Genomic DNA, 17,014 nt, shown 5'->3' on the forward strand with positions numbered 1-17,014 from the left:
AAATTGAATATTTAAAAACCGCGGTGTATGTGGAACATAATTAATCAAATATTAACGAATCATTTATAAATTCATTACATTTCAATATCACTTACAAATTCAATACATTCATACCAATCTAAGAAAAACATATTAATGAAATGTGATTGTACTGAAAATTGAAGCAACAAACAAAATAAGCTCTAAATTTCCATTTTCAAGAACATTACAAAGAAATACAATATTCTATATTACAATAAATTAAAATCTTCAACTATAAAATTTAAAATACTCAATATTATTCTAAAATAATTCTTAATATAGTGGTTACCGAGGAAGCCATTTTATTACAAGAGCTGCCATAAAGCTGGTGAATCTGGTTATTCTCTATGCCACCTTGGGTTGGAGAAGCAGCGCAGCGTTGACTGTTAAGTTGATGTATTGTAAGTACAGCCTCGAGGGTGGTAGGATAGGTTTTCTGGCAGTAGGTCTATTTCATATTCCATCAAAAGGCTTGTAAGTGCATTTACAGCCAATCCTTGATATAGGTGATACAAACATTTAATGGCACAAAGTTGGTTCCTCCCCTGAACAATCCATAAATGTGGCCATAATCATGAAAGAGCTTTTCTTTGCATATTTCATATCATTTTCATCCCTTCCTTCTTAACACGATTGAGGTGAATTATGTTGGACAGCCTAGGTTTGAGATAGAGCAGGTAATAAGCTCTCTGCATGATAGAACTTTTAGTCACTAGGTTCTCCACACGAACACTCTTCCGACACGAACTCTAATTCTGTGTTATAAAGTCAGTCCATATACAAGGTGTTGGTTCTGTGGACAAGCAGTATGAAGCTATAAAGGAGGCTGGTCCCTTATTTTCTTCAAAATAACGTTTATTCAGTGTTTTTAAATATGTGAATGTTATATAACTTTGGCATTTTTTGTCAAATAATTATTTATCTGATATTCATTCTGCGATTTGTTGTATTTGAATACTCAAAACTGCTTTTTGTTACAGGTTGGTATCTCCTATAAATATCCTTGCCCAGAGACAAAAAGGTATGTGTTTCTGGTCTATCATTTATATAACATACAACTGTATTTACTTGTAGGATAGCATTTTGTGTAAATATTTTAACAAAGCATGCATTATTTTATAACGTACATTAAAAAGGCATCATTAGAAAATATGCATCTTCAGTAAAATGTTTAAATTCGAAAAAGTGAAATCGTTAAAAGTGAAAATACTGTTACTCGTACTTTTTAACTAGTTGGCTGACAAGTGTGCACAAACATTCTAGTTATGGAAATCGAAGTAGAGGAAAACAAACTTTTAACTCAAACAGTGCATTTCAATAACTTGACTTTTACATTTCTTTAGTTTCGCCTGTATATTTTAACAATGATTGTAGTATGACTATTATAAATGTTCTTAATGATACTGACAACTGTTATTTTTCCTTATATGTAAGGATATTGAACGAGTTTTAAATTGCTACTCTAAGTTTTTAAATTATTATGTAAATATATATGTGGACCATTACTGGGCCAAAGCATTTTCATTACTTGTATTATATAACACAATGTTTATTTCTAACAAGACATTACAATAGATACCGTACAACTTTATAAACACAGTCAAACAGTAACATACAAAATTACAGATAAAATAAAATAAAAAGCCAAACCTGACTGACTTTACAATTCATAAATTAACATCTCCCTTTATTTATACACTCTATATTTCTGAGAAATAAATAAGTCATTTATCTCTAAGACAAATACCTGATTTTATATATAAACAGCTTACAAAACAAAAATAAGCGGTCAGTTGAATTAGACTTAGTAAAAATTAGACTACAAACATACTTGACATATACCATATGTGCAAAATAATAGTTTATACCCTTTTTTATATATTTTGTACTACACTATAATTGTCATTAATTTAGGATTATATTTATTAAAAAAACAGTGAACTACTCTACATTAGATTCTATATGCCGAGGTTTGTTATCAAATGATTATGATACTGCATGATAAATATTATTAACCATAATCAAGCATACAATGAACTTTTTAGTAGAAAAACCATACGAAAAGAACATACTCTAGATGTCTTTAAACGCAACCGCAAGTTTTAGTTTACTATTGTTAACGTTTGTGAACTAAATCAGAGTAATTATAAATTGCATGTTCGTGAATTTCAGTGATATTTAGTTTTTTGGTAGGGATTTCAAAAATCCCCATATCAAAATAAAACCACTAAAATGTGTACAAATATTAGGCTGGCTTCAGAACACTTCATTATATGGAGTTTTCTTCCAAAGTTCACGAAGTTCTTTTAAGACAACGACCATCGCAGATTTAGACTCATTATAATAATGAGCGACAAAGTCTTCATTATTTTCTTTGCGTCACACTTCTCGGCGACCTGGAGCACTTTCTTTGTTTAAAATAATAATGATCGGATTAAAATGATGTTTTGTACCCTTGGACGTAGTTATATAGTTTCAAACTTAACATTACCATCATTTTCCATTTGTTCCATTGTTTAAACAGCGACTTAACTTAGAATGAACTCATTCTTTAAAATTTTTAAATATATCAGTCGTCAAAAACTTGTACTTAACATTCAAAGAAACTATTAATGTTTAATGAATAAGATTCACTTTAACCTTATTTTAACCCTTCACTGACACAAAGGTTATTTTTAAACCTTTACTGAATAAAATCATGCGATAGTGTGTATGGAGTTAACACGTCATTTTTGTTGTGATTCATTACTTATTCGTGTCAAAACGCTAGGTATGATAGGTTTATTTTAACCTAGATTGTATATATGTGTTATCCATCCAACTGAGGTAGATGTGAGATAGCAGATCTCGAATTGTTACCGACGTCTTGTGTCACTGAATGTTGGAAACTTCCTGGGTCCTTCACAATGCTTCCATTGTCAAGAACAAGCAGTAAACTAAGAATAAGAACCCTATACGTCGAGAACAAGCTTTCATAAAAAAACCATACTTTACTAACCTAATTAAAATCAAATGTTTATTTTTATCTTTATAAACAACAGTTCGCTAAGTAAATAGTATTATTAAAATAATATAACAACTATAATGGTTTCTTTGCAAACGCAGTGATCCTTAATTAATTAAAAACTAGAACATTTTAATGTTTTATCCTGCAATAAATATCTCCGTTTAAATGAAAATTTATATGAATTCTATGAAGTATTGAAAATTTGATTTCTTATTTCTTACCAAAAATGGATAATTTGATAGTTAATGACTACACTTTTGAACAATACGGTGTACGAATGGCTCTATACCGTTTGATGAAGAACTCAGAGTGATTTTATGCTCTAGTAATTTGTAGAGGACTGTTAGAAGTTCGCCAGTTGTTTCTCAGCCCCGGACCAATAACTGCTCGTCTGGTGTGGTTTTACATTATTTCAATATTCATCTGCGTACAGCTCCCTCCCATTGCTTACCACATAGGGATACAACACTAATTAATTTAATTCTGCTGTAATTATGTTAGAAATGCTCACGTTCTTCCAATCTGCACATAAGTTATTACATGGCGTTAACAAATAAGAATTAATGGCCGATGTGTATTATTATAGCAGGAATATCGGGCCTGTCGGCGAAACATCAGCTTTATCGGTTAAATACTACTATTGTCGATGAAAGATCAGTGTATATTGGTAATATGTCAAACTTTATCCGCGAACAGCAGGGTCATTGCCCGCAGAGGTTTAACTTTCGCTTGAATTAGTAACAATGGCCTTTGTTATAAGTTAGTAACAAACTTCAGGTTTATGGGATGAGAAAGATTCTATGTTTGTGACCTCTTGGCATCAATACTACTTAATATTTACTAAAAGCGTGTTATTAAAAAATTTTTATGATAATAAATTTTGTTTGAATTTGAATTCAAAAAATTAACTAGCAACACTGAGCTTTAAATAATGTTAGTAAGTATATTTATACTTTGTATTTATTTACTAGTTTACTAGTATAGTACAGAGAGAGTAAAATTAAATTAAAGTTTAATTATTTGCGTTTTTGTTCAATTGATATTAAAATTATCTCGTATGTAGAATCTACTTCTTGCAATTTATTTCTCTCTGCAACTTTTTGTAATAGAGTTAGAAAGCAACTAACTATTTTTTCCACTGTCCAGTTTTATCATCCTACCTGTTTTTCATTTCTTACTCTCCAACAAGATGTACTCACATCTGGATCTATAATCGTGGCACTTTACATATCTTCATAAAATTACCTTTATGTCGTCTTTATAACATCCTTATCAGTAATAGAGTTGGGTAATTCTTTCACACGTATAGAGTTTTACACATTTAAATATTAAACTCCGAGAGAACTTTGCTAAAAAAGACAGCGCTCTTAATTCAATTCAGAAACTCCCATTTCTGTTCCGTAACGCAAATTGCATGGTTAGATGTTCTTATAAAACATCATCGGGTGCTAGGATTACACATTTCCAAATTCTGTACTAAGAGTAGTATCCATTTCCATATCCTGTCCCATTTCATTACACTGCATCTAGAAGTCTTCGACCATTATCTGTGACATTACTATGTATCTTTACTAGGATGACAAGAATGTTCTAGTTTTTTCTGAAATTCGTTATTGCAAAAACCGAAAATTCTCTTTGACTGCATATCTCCCCGTCTTTCCATACCATATGTTTAACTCTAGGGAATGTGTTAAACACATATGTAATAATATGTTTAAACTTGTTCCTGGATGGTGAGATGTTCCTGGGCATTTCCTGAAGATTTCCAGTTTGCATCTTCTAAGTTTCTTGAGATGTAGCTGTGTTTATTTTTGAGATAAAAAGTACCATTTATTACACCGTTCATAAAAATATACCACTATTTAAGTATTTACTAAGTACTGGAAATATTCCCAAATACATTAAATAGATTTTAGCATTCATTGCATAATTATACTGGGTGTTTATATTTATGTATAATAATCTTAGCTTAATAGACAGAGAAATATTCAATACACTCTAGGCAATATCTTTTTTTTTTGTCCGTCTTTATTCTTAGTTCAAATTTTGCAGACCAAAAATGCTTTGAATTATAGCTTTGTAAATTTATGTAAATGTTTGTTTCATTAAGAATTAAATATGATCTAAAATAAATAACATAAGATTGAAATTTGTATTTTTAATCAAGAAATAATTGCGATTTCTATATGTAAAATGGCAAATAAAGCTATATAAGACAGAGAGCCATTTTTATTTTAAATTTTCAGAAACATAATAATAACACGAAAATAAAAATATAATACATAATATTTTATTTATGAAAATTATTTTGTCTTGTAAACAATAACTGAACAAATTTTCGAATAATAAGTCAATTTTCTTGATTTATAACAAACACTTTAATTATTTTACGTGTGCTCCCTGCATTTAGTTTGACAAACTAAACTCCAACATTTCAAAGAAATTTTGGAAATTTCATTATTTTACACAACAATTTTACATTTACTGCTTTTACATAGAAACCTTTTTGTCTAAAAACCAATAGCAAACGATAGACAAGTGAAAGTTCCTGTGACGGGAAATACGGATAAATATGTATCACACATCAGTTGCTTTCCTCCCATTGGAGACGCCAAGCTCTCGGAACAACACTGCCGTGTACTAGACTCGCCAAGTCTGGGACCTAACATAATCTCTAGGAGTGAAATCTAAGAGAAGAGAGGAAGGGTGTGTGAAAGTAAACAATGTCTGGTAGGGAGTAAGGACCGGGTCGACTGGACCAGATGTGTCGGGTGGGATGAGATTAAATTTATAAAGAACCTGTTGTAAATTATGTGTACAGGCCGGCGGGTCAGGGGTCAGCTAGGGGTGTAGTGTCCGGTGGGGTAGTAGTGGCGAGACTTCACGGCAACAACATGGACGACTGGATACCTTGGTACTACTACAACCCGCCGCCTTCCTACTTCTACCAGGTGCCAGTGATAGTGCTAGTGGCAGTGATAGTGTGATAGTGAGCTTCGGGTGTTCCACAATGGATATGCTTGCAGATAAGAAAATTTACACTATTCAGCTATTCGACACATTTATTATGACACAACTATTATATTATTATGATTCCTTAATTGTGCCTTCAAACACAAGTAAACATTCCGAGAAAGGGTGTGTTCAAGTTATAAAATACACACTGATGAATAAAGTTTTTCCTATTATTTAAAAACTATTAGTAAATTATCCAGTCCCTGTACGTTTGCAGAAGACAAATACGTATCTGAAACTTCGAAAATCTGTTATATTTATTCATAGATTTATGTTATTATGTTACATAGTCATTCATTGAATCTGTCGAGGACTAGTGGCTCTTCCGATTTCCGAACGTGTGCACATAAGCTAGTATTGTACTGTTTCTCCCGCCGTGAGTGTACCATATTGGCATACCATTATGAGTGGGCTTAGGTGCGCGGTTTGTGGTTGGTGAAACAATAATCCGGGATTATGCAAATTTCCTTTTTAAACACAATATGGAGCACTGCCAACAACTACAGAGAGATTTAACAACATTAAACACCTGTAGTACACTTCTATTTATTTTTATTGTTTCCATAAACGTTTGACTTCCAAGGTTTGACTTAGACAAAAATAATTAGATCTAACTCGTTTGATGTACGCCACACGACGCCTGGTTGTAACAAATCAGATTAGTTCTCTTCTTTAGAAATATAAATTAAACAATTATTATAATTGATTTTTAATAACTATATCACGTTATTTACTGTATAAAACAGTTTTAAAACATTCCTTCGGATTATTCTACTACCAGTATATTTGCTTTCATTAAACTACTATGCAATACTGTACTGATGTGTCTTTGGAAGAGTAAGGCTGTAACTTTGAACTGATTAAAATACTACGATCAACTTTTTTTATACAGTATTCTTTAGCACACCTCAATTCTCATAGAATGCTGCAATTAATCAAATAACTTCAGCTACATAAAGGAGTATAGAGGCGTAGAGGAATGAAAAGAGGACACAGACTATCTGGAGAACATTAACAAATGGGTCGACCCTTGAGCGATGGTTTGTGGCGCCACTTTGACAATGTTCATTCATAAAAAAATCAGGTACAATAAAAAAATCTATATAGACAACTAGATTGCAATTCTAATTTTGGTAACAAATTATAGATGTCCTATTCCCAGCTAGACAATTTTCAAACACACTTACGAATTATACTGAATTTATCGTGTTCTTGAATTTTTAATTGGGCCACTAAAAGTAAATTCTAATTTATAAATAACTTTTACATCTGAATTTTACAAATTATAGTTTTTTTTATCTAGAGTCGTCTGGAAATATTAAATATTTGTAAATGAATCATTCAAGAATCTTTAGTAGTTAGAAAATGTATAAACTAATAGTTAATAAAACACCACTTTTCCAATATTGTTTATATTGGTCGGGGCCTTCGAAACCAAAGGTTGCATTTTCAGGCGAATCCATATATAAATATTTGTGTGCATATCTTTATTTGTAAATAACCAAACTAAAATATTATAAAATAGTAAAAGGTAAAAGATATTTTATTTTATCAGGCGAAGTTAGGGATATGAAGCCCTCTCTAACACTTAACTTGGAAACCAACGGCTTAAAGGTGATTTCCGAACCACCACCAATGGCCGGGCAGGCGGGCTGCTTGCAAGGACAGGATCACACAACCAAGCAGCAGCCACGCCGACGTTGCTTGATTCGGTTATCTTGCAATAACCTCTGTACGCGCTACATAGGTGGCATTGGCCATATTCTACGTATCTTGTAAAAACAAAACTAATATAAATAACGCTCATGTTGAGCATTTAATACTATCTTAAAACACCAATATAGTCAGTGTTTAAAAAAAGACAATACTGCAAATAGTTAAAGATCGTATGAATATTTCATAAAATGTAGTTCCTGGAATCCAGTAACAAGAAGTATATACAGTACATATACTACTTAAGTATCTTATATAGGGAGAATCACTTTATTTATAGTTTGTTAAATCGAGGATGATGTTTTTAATTACTGATGATTGCTCTACTTCACAACAGAATTAAACTTCTATATTGGGAATTTTATTTAAATACGAACAATTAATTACTAACATCAGAATAGCCTACAATCACGTAATCTCTGTACCCAATGTGTAATCCTGTAATAATCATCGTTAGTTAGATTTCAACAGAGATGCAGTAATTACATTAGGGATTAGTATTCATCTATATTGGGATTTCAACAGTTATTACAATAATGACCTTCTGCCCACACGTATTTACTGATAGTCAATATTAGTGTTGCGATGATGGCATAAAAAACATATCGAATCTGATTATTATTTATATGACATAAAATGTTTAATAAGAACATAAATCATCTGCATTAAGTTGTCCATGTTGATCATTTGATGAGAAAGATTAGTTATAGGCTTTCAGCTTTAAATATTTGATAATTGAAAGAACAACTTTAAAAGTGAAATTCGGTTATGACCATATTAAAATGCTATTAAAACTCGATTTTAAGCATTCTATTGTATTAGCGTTGGTAACTGTGTAGAAGCGTAGCTCGATTAATTAACTAAACTCAAATTGAAGACATTTTTGAATGCACGGGTTTAATTTAGCACAGGATTTCCCATAGAATACTAGTAAAGAGTTTATGACTTTTATAATACAATAACACTGTTGTAGAATAAGCGTTAGATTCACACTAAAATCACAAAATAATTAACTTATAAAAAAAATAAATTCAAAATATGTAGAAATTCAAAATTAAGTTATGCAATGCGTGTAAATCTAAATATTTAGTAGGATTTTTTTATGTATCTTATTTTAAACATTTTCTTCCTTCAAGTGCGTTTAAAATTCTAGTTTTCCACTTTGTTGTTCCTCAAAAATACAATATAATATGTCATTTTGTCCGCGAAAATGCCTTTCAAAAAGCAAAATATTGTTTTTACGTCTTGTTTATAGTTGAATGCAAAATTTACAAATACCTTCTGCAGTTTGTTGAGATCTGTATACACTACAATTGTTGGCTGACCTTTAACGAGTTATCAGTTGGAATATTTCAATTCTACCTGCATGTCAGACCGTACGATAACTTGAGAACGAACTTGCATACGCTTTAAAGTCTGCATGAAGCAACAATGAGTTGAATGATGGTGCATATGTATCCTTGGGATTTGCCTCAGCGTCATGGAAGTCAATCACTCGGTAGGCTGGTGAAATTTCTCTTCTGTCTGCCTCGGGGCTGTAAACATTTCTGTTCTTTCTGATTGTCTGCCTGTGCGCAGAATATTTAGAAAATTAGTTGTAGGTTTAAAATTTTGCACGTATGTTCAGGCACGTGGTATATGATCTGGCGCACGCCTGCCTTTTTGTAGTTATAAAAGATATAATTCAGAATGAACTGTTATAACTTATACTATGCAATTAATATATGTCGTATTCTCTTTCATTTCTCATAAGTATGTGAATATTTTATGAATTATAAAATAAATATATAATCACTTCACACATGTTTCTGGCTAAATTTTTTAAACAAATTTGTTTCGATGAATATTAAACATACTTATAGGTACAGTTTGAGCAGAATTTCTTAAGAATAGTTTTGCCTAATTAATTCTGATCTATAAAGAGTTACAACTTAAAATATTACACACTAGCATTGGTAAATATCACAAATAAGCTATTAATATTAATATAAAATGCTCTGATACTGAAATAAAATTATGATATGGCTAGTAAATTTGTTTATGGTATATTAAATATATCTGTAATCAATATGGCTGTAATCAATCAAAACACTATTAGATATATAAATATCACGAAAATATTTATATTTAATTAAGAATTAATATGACCCCAATCCTAAATTCTCGAAACACCAACAGAATTGCGATAAATATATTTTTACAAATGGCTTGTCAATTGTATAACTGTAAATGTTTTGCATGGACGTCATCTTGAAAGCTCAACATATATCGAAATGTTTTCTTATCGATACGTATCATGTAATAATTTAAATAAAATGTTTGCGTAGAAATAGTTAACCATCTTTAAAAATTACCACCAACATTATCTAATTTCGGTGATGTCAGAAAGATTTGTCCTACAGTATTTGTCTCTGTTTATTTTAATACTATCTTATTGTAGCAATATGGAAATTTCTAAAAATTGTATGGGTCCACTATTTCCAAATCCTATAAGAAATCAAAAAGCGTAGCAACAATTAAAAAAAGAATTCCAAACATTTTCCACTCTTGCTACATTATTACTATTATATACAATAACTTATATACAACTATTCCCTTTCGAATTTTAGAGACGTTTCTACCTTAAAGCTTTACATTATATCAGAATAGTATAAGAACTACAAGCTGTGTTAATTTTTGAAAGTGTCTATAAATTATAATGTTATATTTCCACTTTAAAATATTTTAGAAAAATAACCTATATCTATGTACTCACTAAATGCAAGAGTAACTGTAATTGTGATTAAACGTTATACTGTTGAATTAAGCAAGTTTCTCATTCTGCGTTTTAAAAGCTCAGCAGAGAATACATAACCTTATATTTCTACGATAACTTTAACGTTTAAAATGTAATATGCACGCCTTCCACTCTTGACGTCTGAAATGACTAACTTAACACACTTTACGGAAGATTGGTTGGGACTCGGGGAGGATATTATAAATTCTGTTTAAGCGTTAAATTGGGTATTCACTTTCAAGAAGAGCTGCCGCTTGAAGTAAAACCTTGGGAGGCGTATTTATGATAACAGAGATGATGTGATAGGGGGTAGAATATTAAATTATGCTCTTGAACAATACAGCTACGCCACTTTCGCTGTAACGGTACTGAACAAAATAAAAATATACAAATGTTATGTTTTTTATGATTAGTCAATAATGAAAAGTAGATATTAAATGTTTCCAATTTTAAATGTTCTTTAAATATTACTAACAATATATTACATTTTAAAAGTATAAAACGGCATTTTTCCATGTAAAAGGATGGATGTACTATGTATAATTCTGGTAGTTGTTTTGGGGACTATTTGGAGACCAACGTTTTTTTTTTTTTTTTTTTTTTTTTTTTTTTTTTTTTTTTTTTTTTTTTTTTTTTTTTTTTTTGGATGGTGAAGGTTGGTAAAAGAAGTAATGTACTTAAAAACTATACAAGTGAAACTGGCACTTATAAGCAAAATAGCCTTTGAAGCATATCCTACACACTGAGGTAGATTTTGATTTTTGCTCACTAAGAATTAACACCTTAGTGAGCAAATATTTGTCTGTAGTATAAATATATTTTTATCAACCATTTCTGAAGTATCAATCCTCCGCGATCTTTAACAGTTTGTACTATTAAAATAAGTAATTAGTGAAGATTGCATTAGACACTAACAACTCGATTATGAAGGCTCCACCCCCCCTTCCCAATCACTGACACATCCGACTCATACATCTCTGAATGATGTAATACTTTATTAAAAAATATTACTTTAGTCGAGTAAATAACTTACGATAGTCCTACAAGCTGAGAAATAATAAATTCGTGCTTTCCTCTCAAGGGTAAACTCCTTCAAAGTATTATATCTCGGTTCGTGCTATAAAATAATCAGTGCTTATTAATATCTTTCCTGCGATACCTCTCAGGGCATGATTCTGATAATTTCGATTTTAACCATCTACTTGCCACCCGTGGATAGTGGGTGTTATTAAACAAGTTATTAAATTTTATGAAACAATCGTTTATTTTCATCAGTGTTGTAAACACAATAATCTAGCCAGATCATAAAGATAAGGTGCAATATTGACCATTAATAATATTTTGATTAATTTTAGTAACAGCACCATATAGTTTGTATTTTACTAATTGTACTTGAATAACATGTAAACAAATTTTAAATTGAATTGTAATGTTAATGTTAAATAATGCTGAACTACGATTCAAAATAGAGAGAAATTAAAGGAAATGATTAGGAATGAATATATTTTTATCAACCATCTCTCAAGCATCAACCCTCCCTGGCCTTTAACGGCTTTAAAACCGAGTTAAAAGAATACAATGGTATTTATCTATTATCGTATTTTTAGTACCAACTGATCCCTTTCCCTTAGTTGTACTGATATATAGTAACTTTAAAACCCTCCAGAGAGGTTACAAGAAAATAATTAATTGTTTGTGCAGTATGGTCATATTTTCATTACGGTATTTAGCATTGAAAGTATCAAAGTAACTCACAAGTTATAATAGATTTTGGATGTGAAATTGTGCACCTATACGGTGGATAATCCAATTTTCAACTAATAAACAAAGGAGCTTATCTCATTCTAAAGCAGTTAATAAGAGAAGAGAGAGATTTAAAAAATAACTACCAGCCAATAAGCCAGGATTTCTTTCTCAGAATCTATTTTGTGGATGTAACGTTACCCTATTCTTTCATACATAGATAGAATTCTTGGCCAATTGACTGTCGTATCAGAATAACCACATTCAGTACCGTAACTAGTGCCAGCGTTCTCAAAAACTAACCATTTTACTTGTTGGCAATTCCATTGCTTGAGTACATTTCACCAAGACAAACTGCAATTCACCAAGAAGTTTTCTTGAAATTTATCAAACTCTTCATGAAGACTTGGAGATAAGGTGGATATTGGTTATGGATATTGTTTAATCTGCAGCAGAGCAATTTTTCAACAAACTTATTTTACTGCACTAATGTTCTTACTTGGTTTCGTGAAATAACCACCAATACCCTCCAAGTAATTCCTAATGTTATTGTATAAAGTATATTCTAGATATTCAGGAATATACTTCTATGGGTCTATTTCCCTCGATGCTATCACAATGTCTATAACCTATAACAATAACTTTATTGTTTGTACCACAAAGTATTGAAGTATCACAACAATTATAGGAATGATACTGCATATAACCGCATTAATTTATGTTGTGATTAACATATGATTTTATAAATTGTTTATAAAAACAGTCAAGTGCAAATTGTTCGTAATAATTTAGCAGCAACTGATGTATATATGAATTTTACACATGGGTTGTTGTATCGGAAATTAATTATAACAGCCAGTGGTGGCCATGACGCGCTGTTGTGTTGGCGAAACTGGCAGAAGCAATAAACTGACCGCGATCGCAGCCTCTCGTGTGAATATCCACCCCTTCTCAGTAGCGGTTATTGGGATGGACAGAGCGAATTAATTTATTATTGGATTTCATTGTGCTAAATTAACTATTATGACATAATTTAAAACTTTTTGTGAGGCTGTAACTTATTTCTGAGCCCTTTTTATTGGTGTTTTACCCGTCTAACAGAACTATTCAAAATGTTCAAAATAAGCCTGCAACACTCTCACTTCTGTATTTTAAAATACACTTATAAGCTATTTCCTTACTCAAAATTAACTATGCATTTATCATATTTTATGAAATTTACTACTTTAATCATACATAAACACTTTAAACAGTAATAGATTAAAAAACATTTCGTCAAATTTTGTATAATTTTTAGTGTAACTTGCGGATCCACTTATATTACTTACAGTCTTAAATGGGACTCTTACATTAATTATCTTGTAAAGTAACCTAATTTGACAATTTTCTGTCCTGAGGTGCCTATCTTAATTTACCCCCCAGTAAACTCTCAAACCTGGTTACAGTGGCTTATTCATGTCGATAATTAGATATTTTGGGTGGTTTTCTGATGCAAATTTATTTTATAGTTTATATATAAGATATTAACTTATTTTTTTTACTTATCTTTATTGACGTATAGACTGTATTGACAAAAAACCGTATGCTCAGTTGTGTAAATAAAGATACATTTCAATTAATTCAAATAGTAAAAAGCACCTAAACACATTCGTACTTATGCTTCTTAATTATTCAATTAATATCACTCACTATCATGGAGATGTATGTAAAGCCTCACGCTGACACAATTTTAACAATTTTATATAATCAAGATTGGATTGGATTCAGTTATTTGGAGTAATGTTACAGAAATAAATTATTTTTATTCCCGGGCATATGGTGCTAATTATTTATAATGTGTAATGCGCTCTCAATTTGTAATAAAATTGCACATTCATACAAGCTTGCATATTTTATCGGTGTAACTCAGTTTTTGCAAAGTCTTAAAAACTACAATTATTATTGTTGAAATCTAAATTAGTCATTGCTATCTTATTCCCACTCAAAAGCGCAACTAAAAACACTACTTACTGTTTGAAAAATTATCTATAAATTATTTATTAAATATCAAATATGGTTTTTTAATTAAACTTAATCCATATTCATTCATATTTCTTTATTTTCCTTACAAAAATAACACCAATATAAAATTTGTGGTAATTGGTTTTGAAAATTTTTCATTCCAATTCCAAATTAATTATAAGTGAAATAGATACAGATTGTCCGATTTTATCAATTTGGAAGCTATAAGCTAATTTGTAAATATGACCAAAGAATCATTTCATTATTTTACATTTCTTAATCTTTCAGATGTTTAAATCTTATCTTAACACGGACATAGTAATATGCACCTGGCTAGTAATATAGATACGACAAAATATGATGTGGAATATTTTACGTGAAAGGAAAGAGTGTGCTTTTAAGTGTTATAAAGGATTATGTGGTACACCTTGTAGAGTTCATCAAGTATCATTTGCCATACGACACAGCTGTTCTACGCTGTCCAGGACACTTTCCTGGTCTCCAGTCGAATAATATAATATGCTTTTAAAACAATTTTTTAACAGTTTTTAAAATGGTCATTGAATGTAAAAATTTAAAATAATAAATTGTATGCTTAAAACGTAAAAACTATATTTTAAAATAATTTTTAAATTAAAATCGTGTTACTTTAATACCAATAAATAATATTCATTTACAATTACAGCTTAGGAAATGTATAGTAAAAACTTAAATTTTATTTCAAGAAGGATAAGACGTCGTTCAATGTTCGTAGAAGTATTAATAAGTTAGAAATGTGAACAATATCTAGAAAGGGAATATTAAGTTAGGGACTTCAAACGGCATTTCTGAGCTACCCTATTATTTGCTATTCTAATGATGTAGAGTCATACCAATGATGTCATGAATTTTTATGAAGTTTAAACGAGTATTCACTGGGTTATTCATTCACGTTTACGGGGTCAATCTTTTTTGCTATATAAACCAAGTATATGATAAAAAACATCTGATTAACTACACGACTAAAATGGATAGTTACATGTTTTAATCGCTTTGTTTTACTAAGATTCCGACACGCCATTATTAAAATAATGCCTTTGCCTGTACTTATGACTGTCCTTTTGTGCATATTTTACCTTCTCTTGAAATGAAGGTCCTAGGGACTTGAAATTCAATAAAAATTTCTCTAGATACAAAACAAAACTCAATTAATTTTGAGGTCTAAAGAGTTTATGTATTTGGTGTAGTATTCACCTTCGCTGCCGCTTTATACTGAGTGAGACAGACTAGGCTCCCTACTCTTCAGCACTATAAGGCGTCTACCGCAGTCATTGTGTTTGACTATTGTGCACAATAATTGCCCAGCTATAACACGTGTATTTAAATGGCAGCAAAGGTTATAGTCAGTTTTGTCACACGTTTATGTCAGTCACGACATATGCCACTGCCGGTCAGTCTCATAACTGTTCTTTTCCTTTCATGAGACTTTATACAATAAAATTAATAACCATGAAAAGGGGAACATTTTGAGCTATCGATCATAAATTTTCATATGTCTAATAAAAAAATACATAGTCACTTCATTATGTTCTGTTGGCTCATCAATACTCACTCTATTGAATCGGTTTTTTATTTATGTTTTATTTATTTACATTCTACAAAATAAATTATATTATTTTTATTATTATTTTTTATTTATGGTTATCACAAGATAACCAGATCAAGCAACGTCAAGCGTGGCTGCTTGGATGGGTGACCGCGCTGAGCGATCCTGTCCTTGCAAGCAGCCCGCCTGCCCGGCCATTGGTGGTGGTTCGGAAGTCACTTTTAAGCCGTTGGTCCCCAGGTTAAGTGTTAGAGAGGGCTTCATATCCCTAACTTTACCTGATAAAATAAAATATCTTTTACCTTTTACTATTTTATAATACTTTACTTTGGTTATTTACAAATAAAGATATGCACACAAATATTTATATATGGATTCGCCTGAAAATGCAACCTTTGGTTTCGAAGGCCCCGACCAATATAAACAATATTGGAAAAGTGGTGTTTGATTAACTATTAGTTTATAGTGAGTGCTTCTTAGCCCTAAATTCGCCTGGTAAAATAAGACGTATTTACTTTAGAAGAAACTACATATCTGTTTTAAATTGAAAGAGTTTCATTCCTTTAAGATACTTATGGAATATAATTATGCTGCAATCAGTTTTAGTATCGATATAAGTCCATTTTTCAAATACATTATGAATTTTGTATAAATAACGAATTATTTACGAACTACGCCTCTATGAAATCAGTAGTCGCTGCAAAATGTTAAGATATAGTTTTCATTCCAACACGTCTCATAAAAGAATCTAAATTATATACACTGTCTATTCATTATCATTGCGTAAGATTTAATAAACGTACTTAATGACAACACACCACTTTTATACTGGTAGAAAAATATAAAACATCGAAAAATCGTTAGTAACAGAAGAGAAAGGGAATTGTAGGACGTATGGTATGCACATTAATTAGCCCTTACTCACACAACCCACCAAGGGAAGAAGGGACGAACTCGCAGACTCTATACAGTCCCCAAGACTGTTACAACGCAGTCTCGATATCCTCAGGGTCGGGTTAAAATTAATCTGTGGTCAATTAGCCCTACAATTGTCGCTGATTGTCTGATATAATCAAACGTTCTCCACGTCTTACATCTCTGTCTATAAGGACTATACTCAGAACACTATCAAATACACACTAGAAGATATGCC

General features: G+C 31.0%; 1 protein-coding gene across 3 annotated transcripts in view; it reads left to right on the plus strand.

Annotated features, from left to right (window-relative positions):
* Positions 1–17,014, plus strand: part of LOC124352711 (serine-rich adhesin for platelets-like) — an 850,824-nt gene that overhangs the window by 765,657 nt on the left and 68,153 nt on the right. The gene's annotated exons all lie outside the window — the stretch shown is intronic.

This window comes from Homalodisca vitripennis, chromosome 1 (assembly GCF_021130785.1).
Source record: "Homalodisca vitripennis isolate AUS2020 chromosome 1, UT_GWSS_2.1, whole genome shotgun sequence".
NCBI classification, from domain to species: Eukaryota; Metazoa; Arthropoda; class Insecta; order Hemiptera; family Cicadellidae; genus Homalodisca; species Homalodisca vitripennis.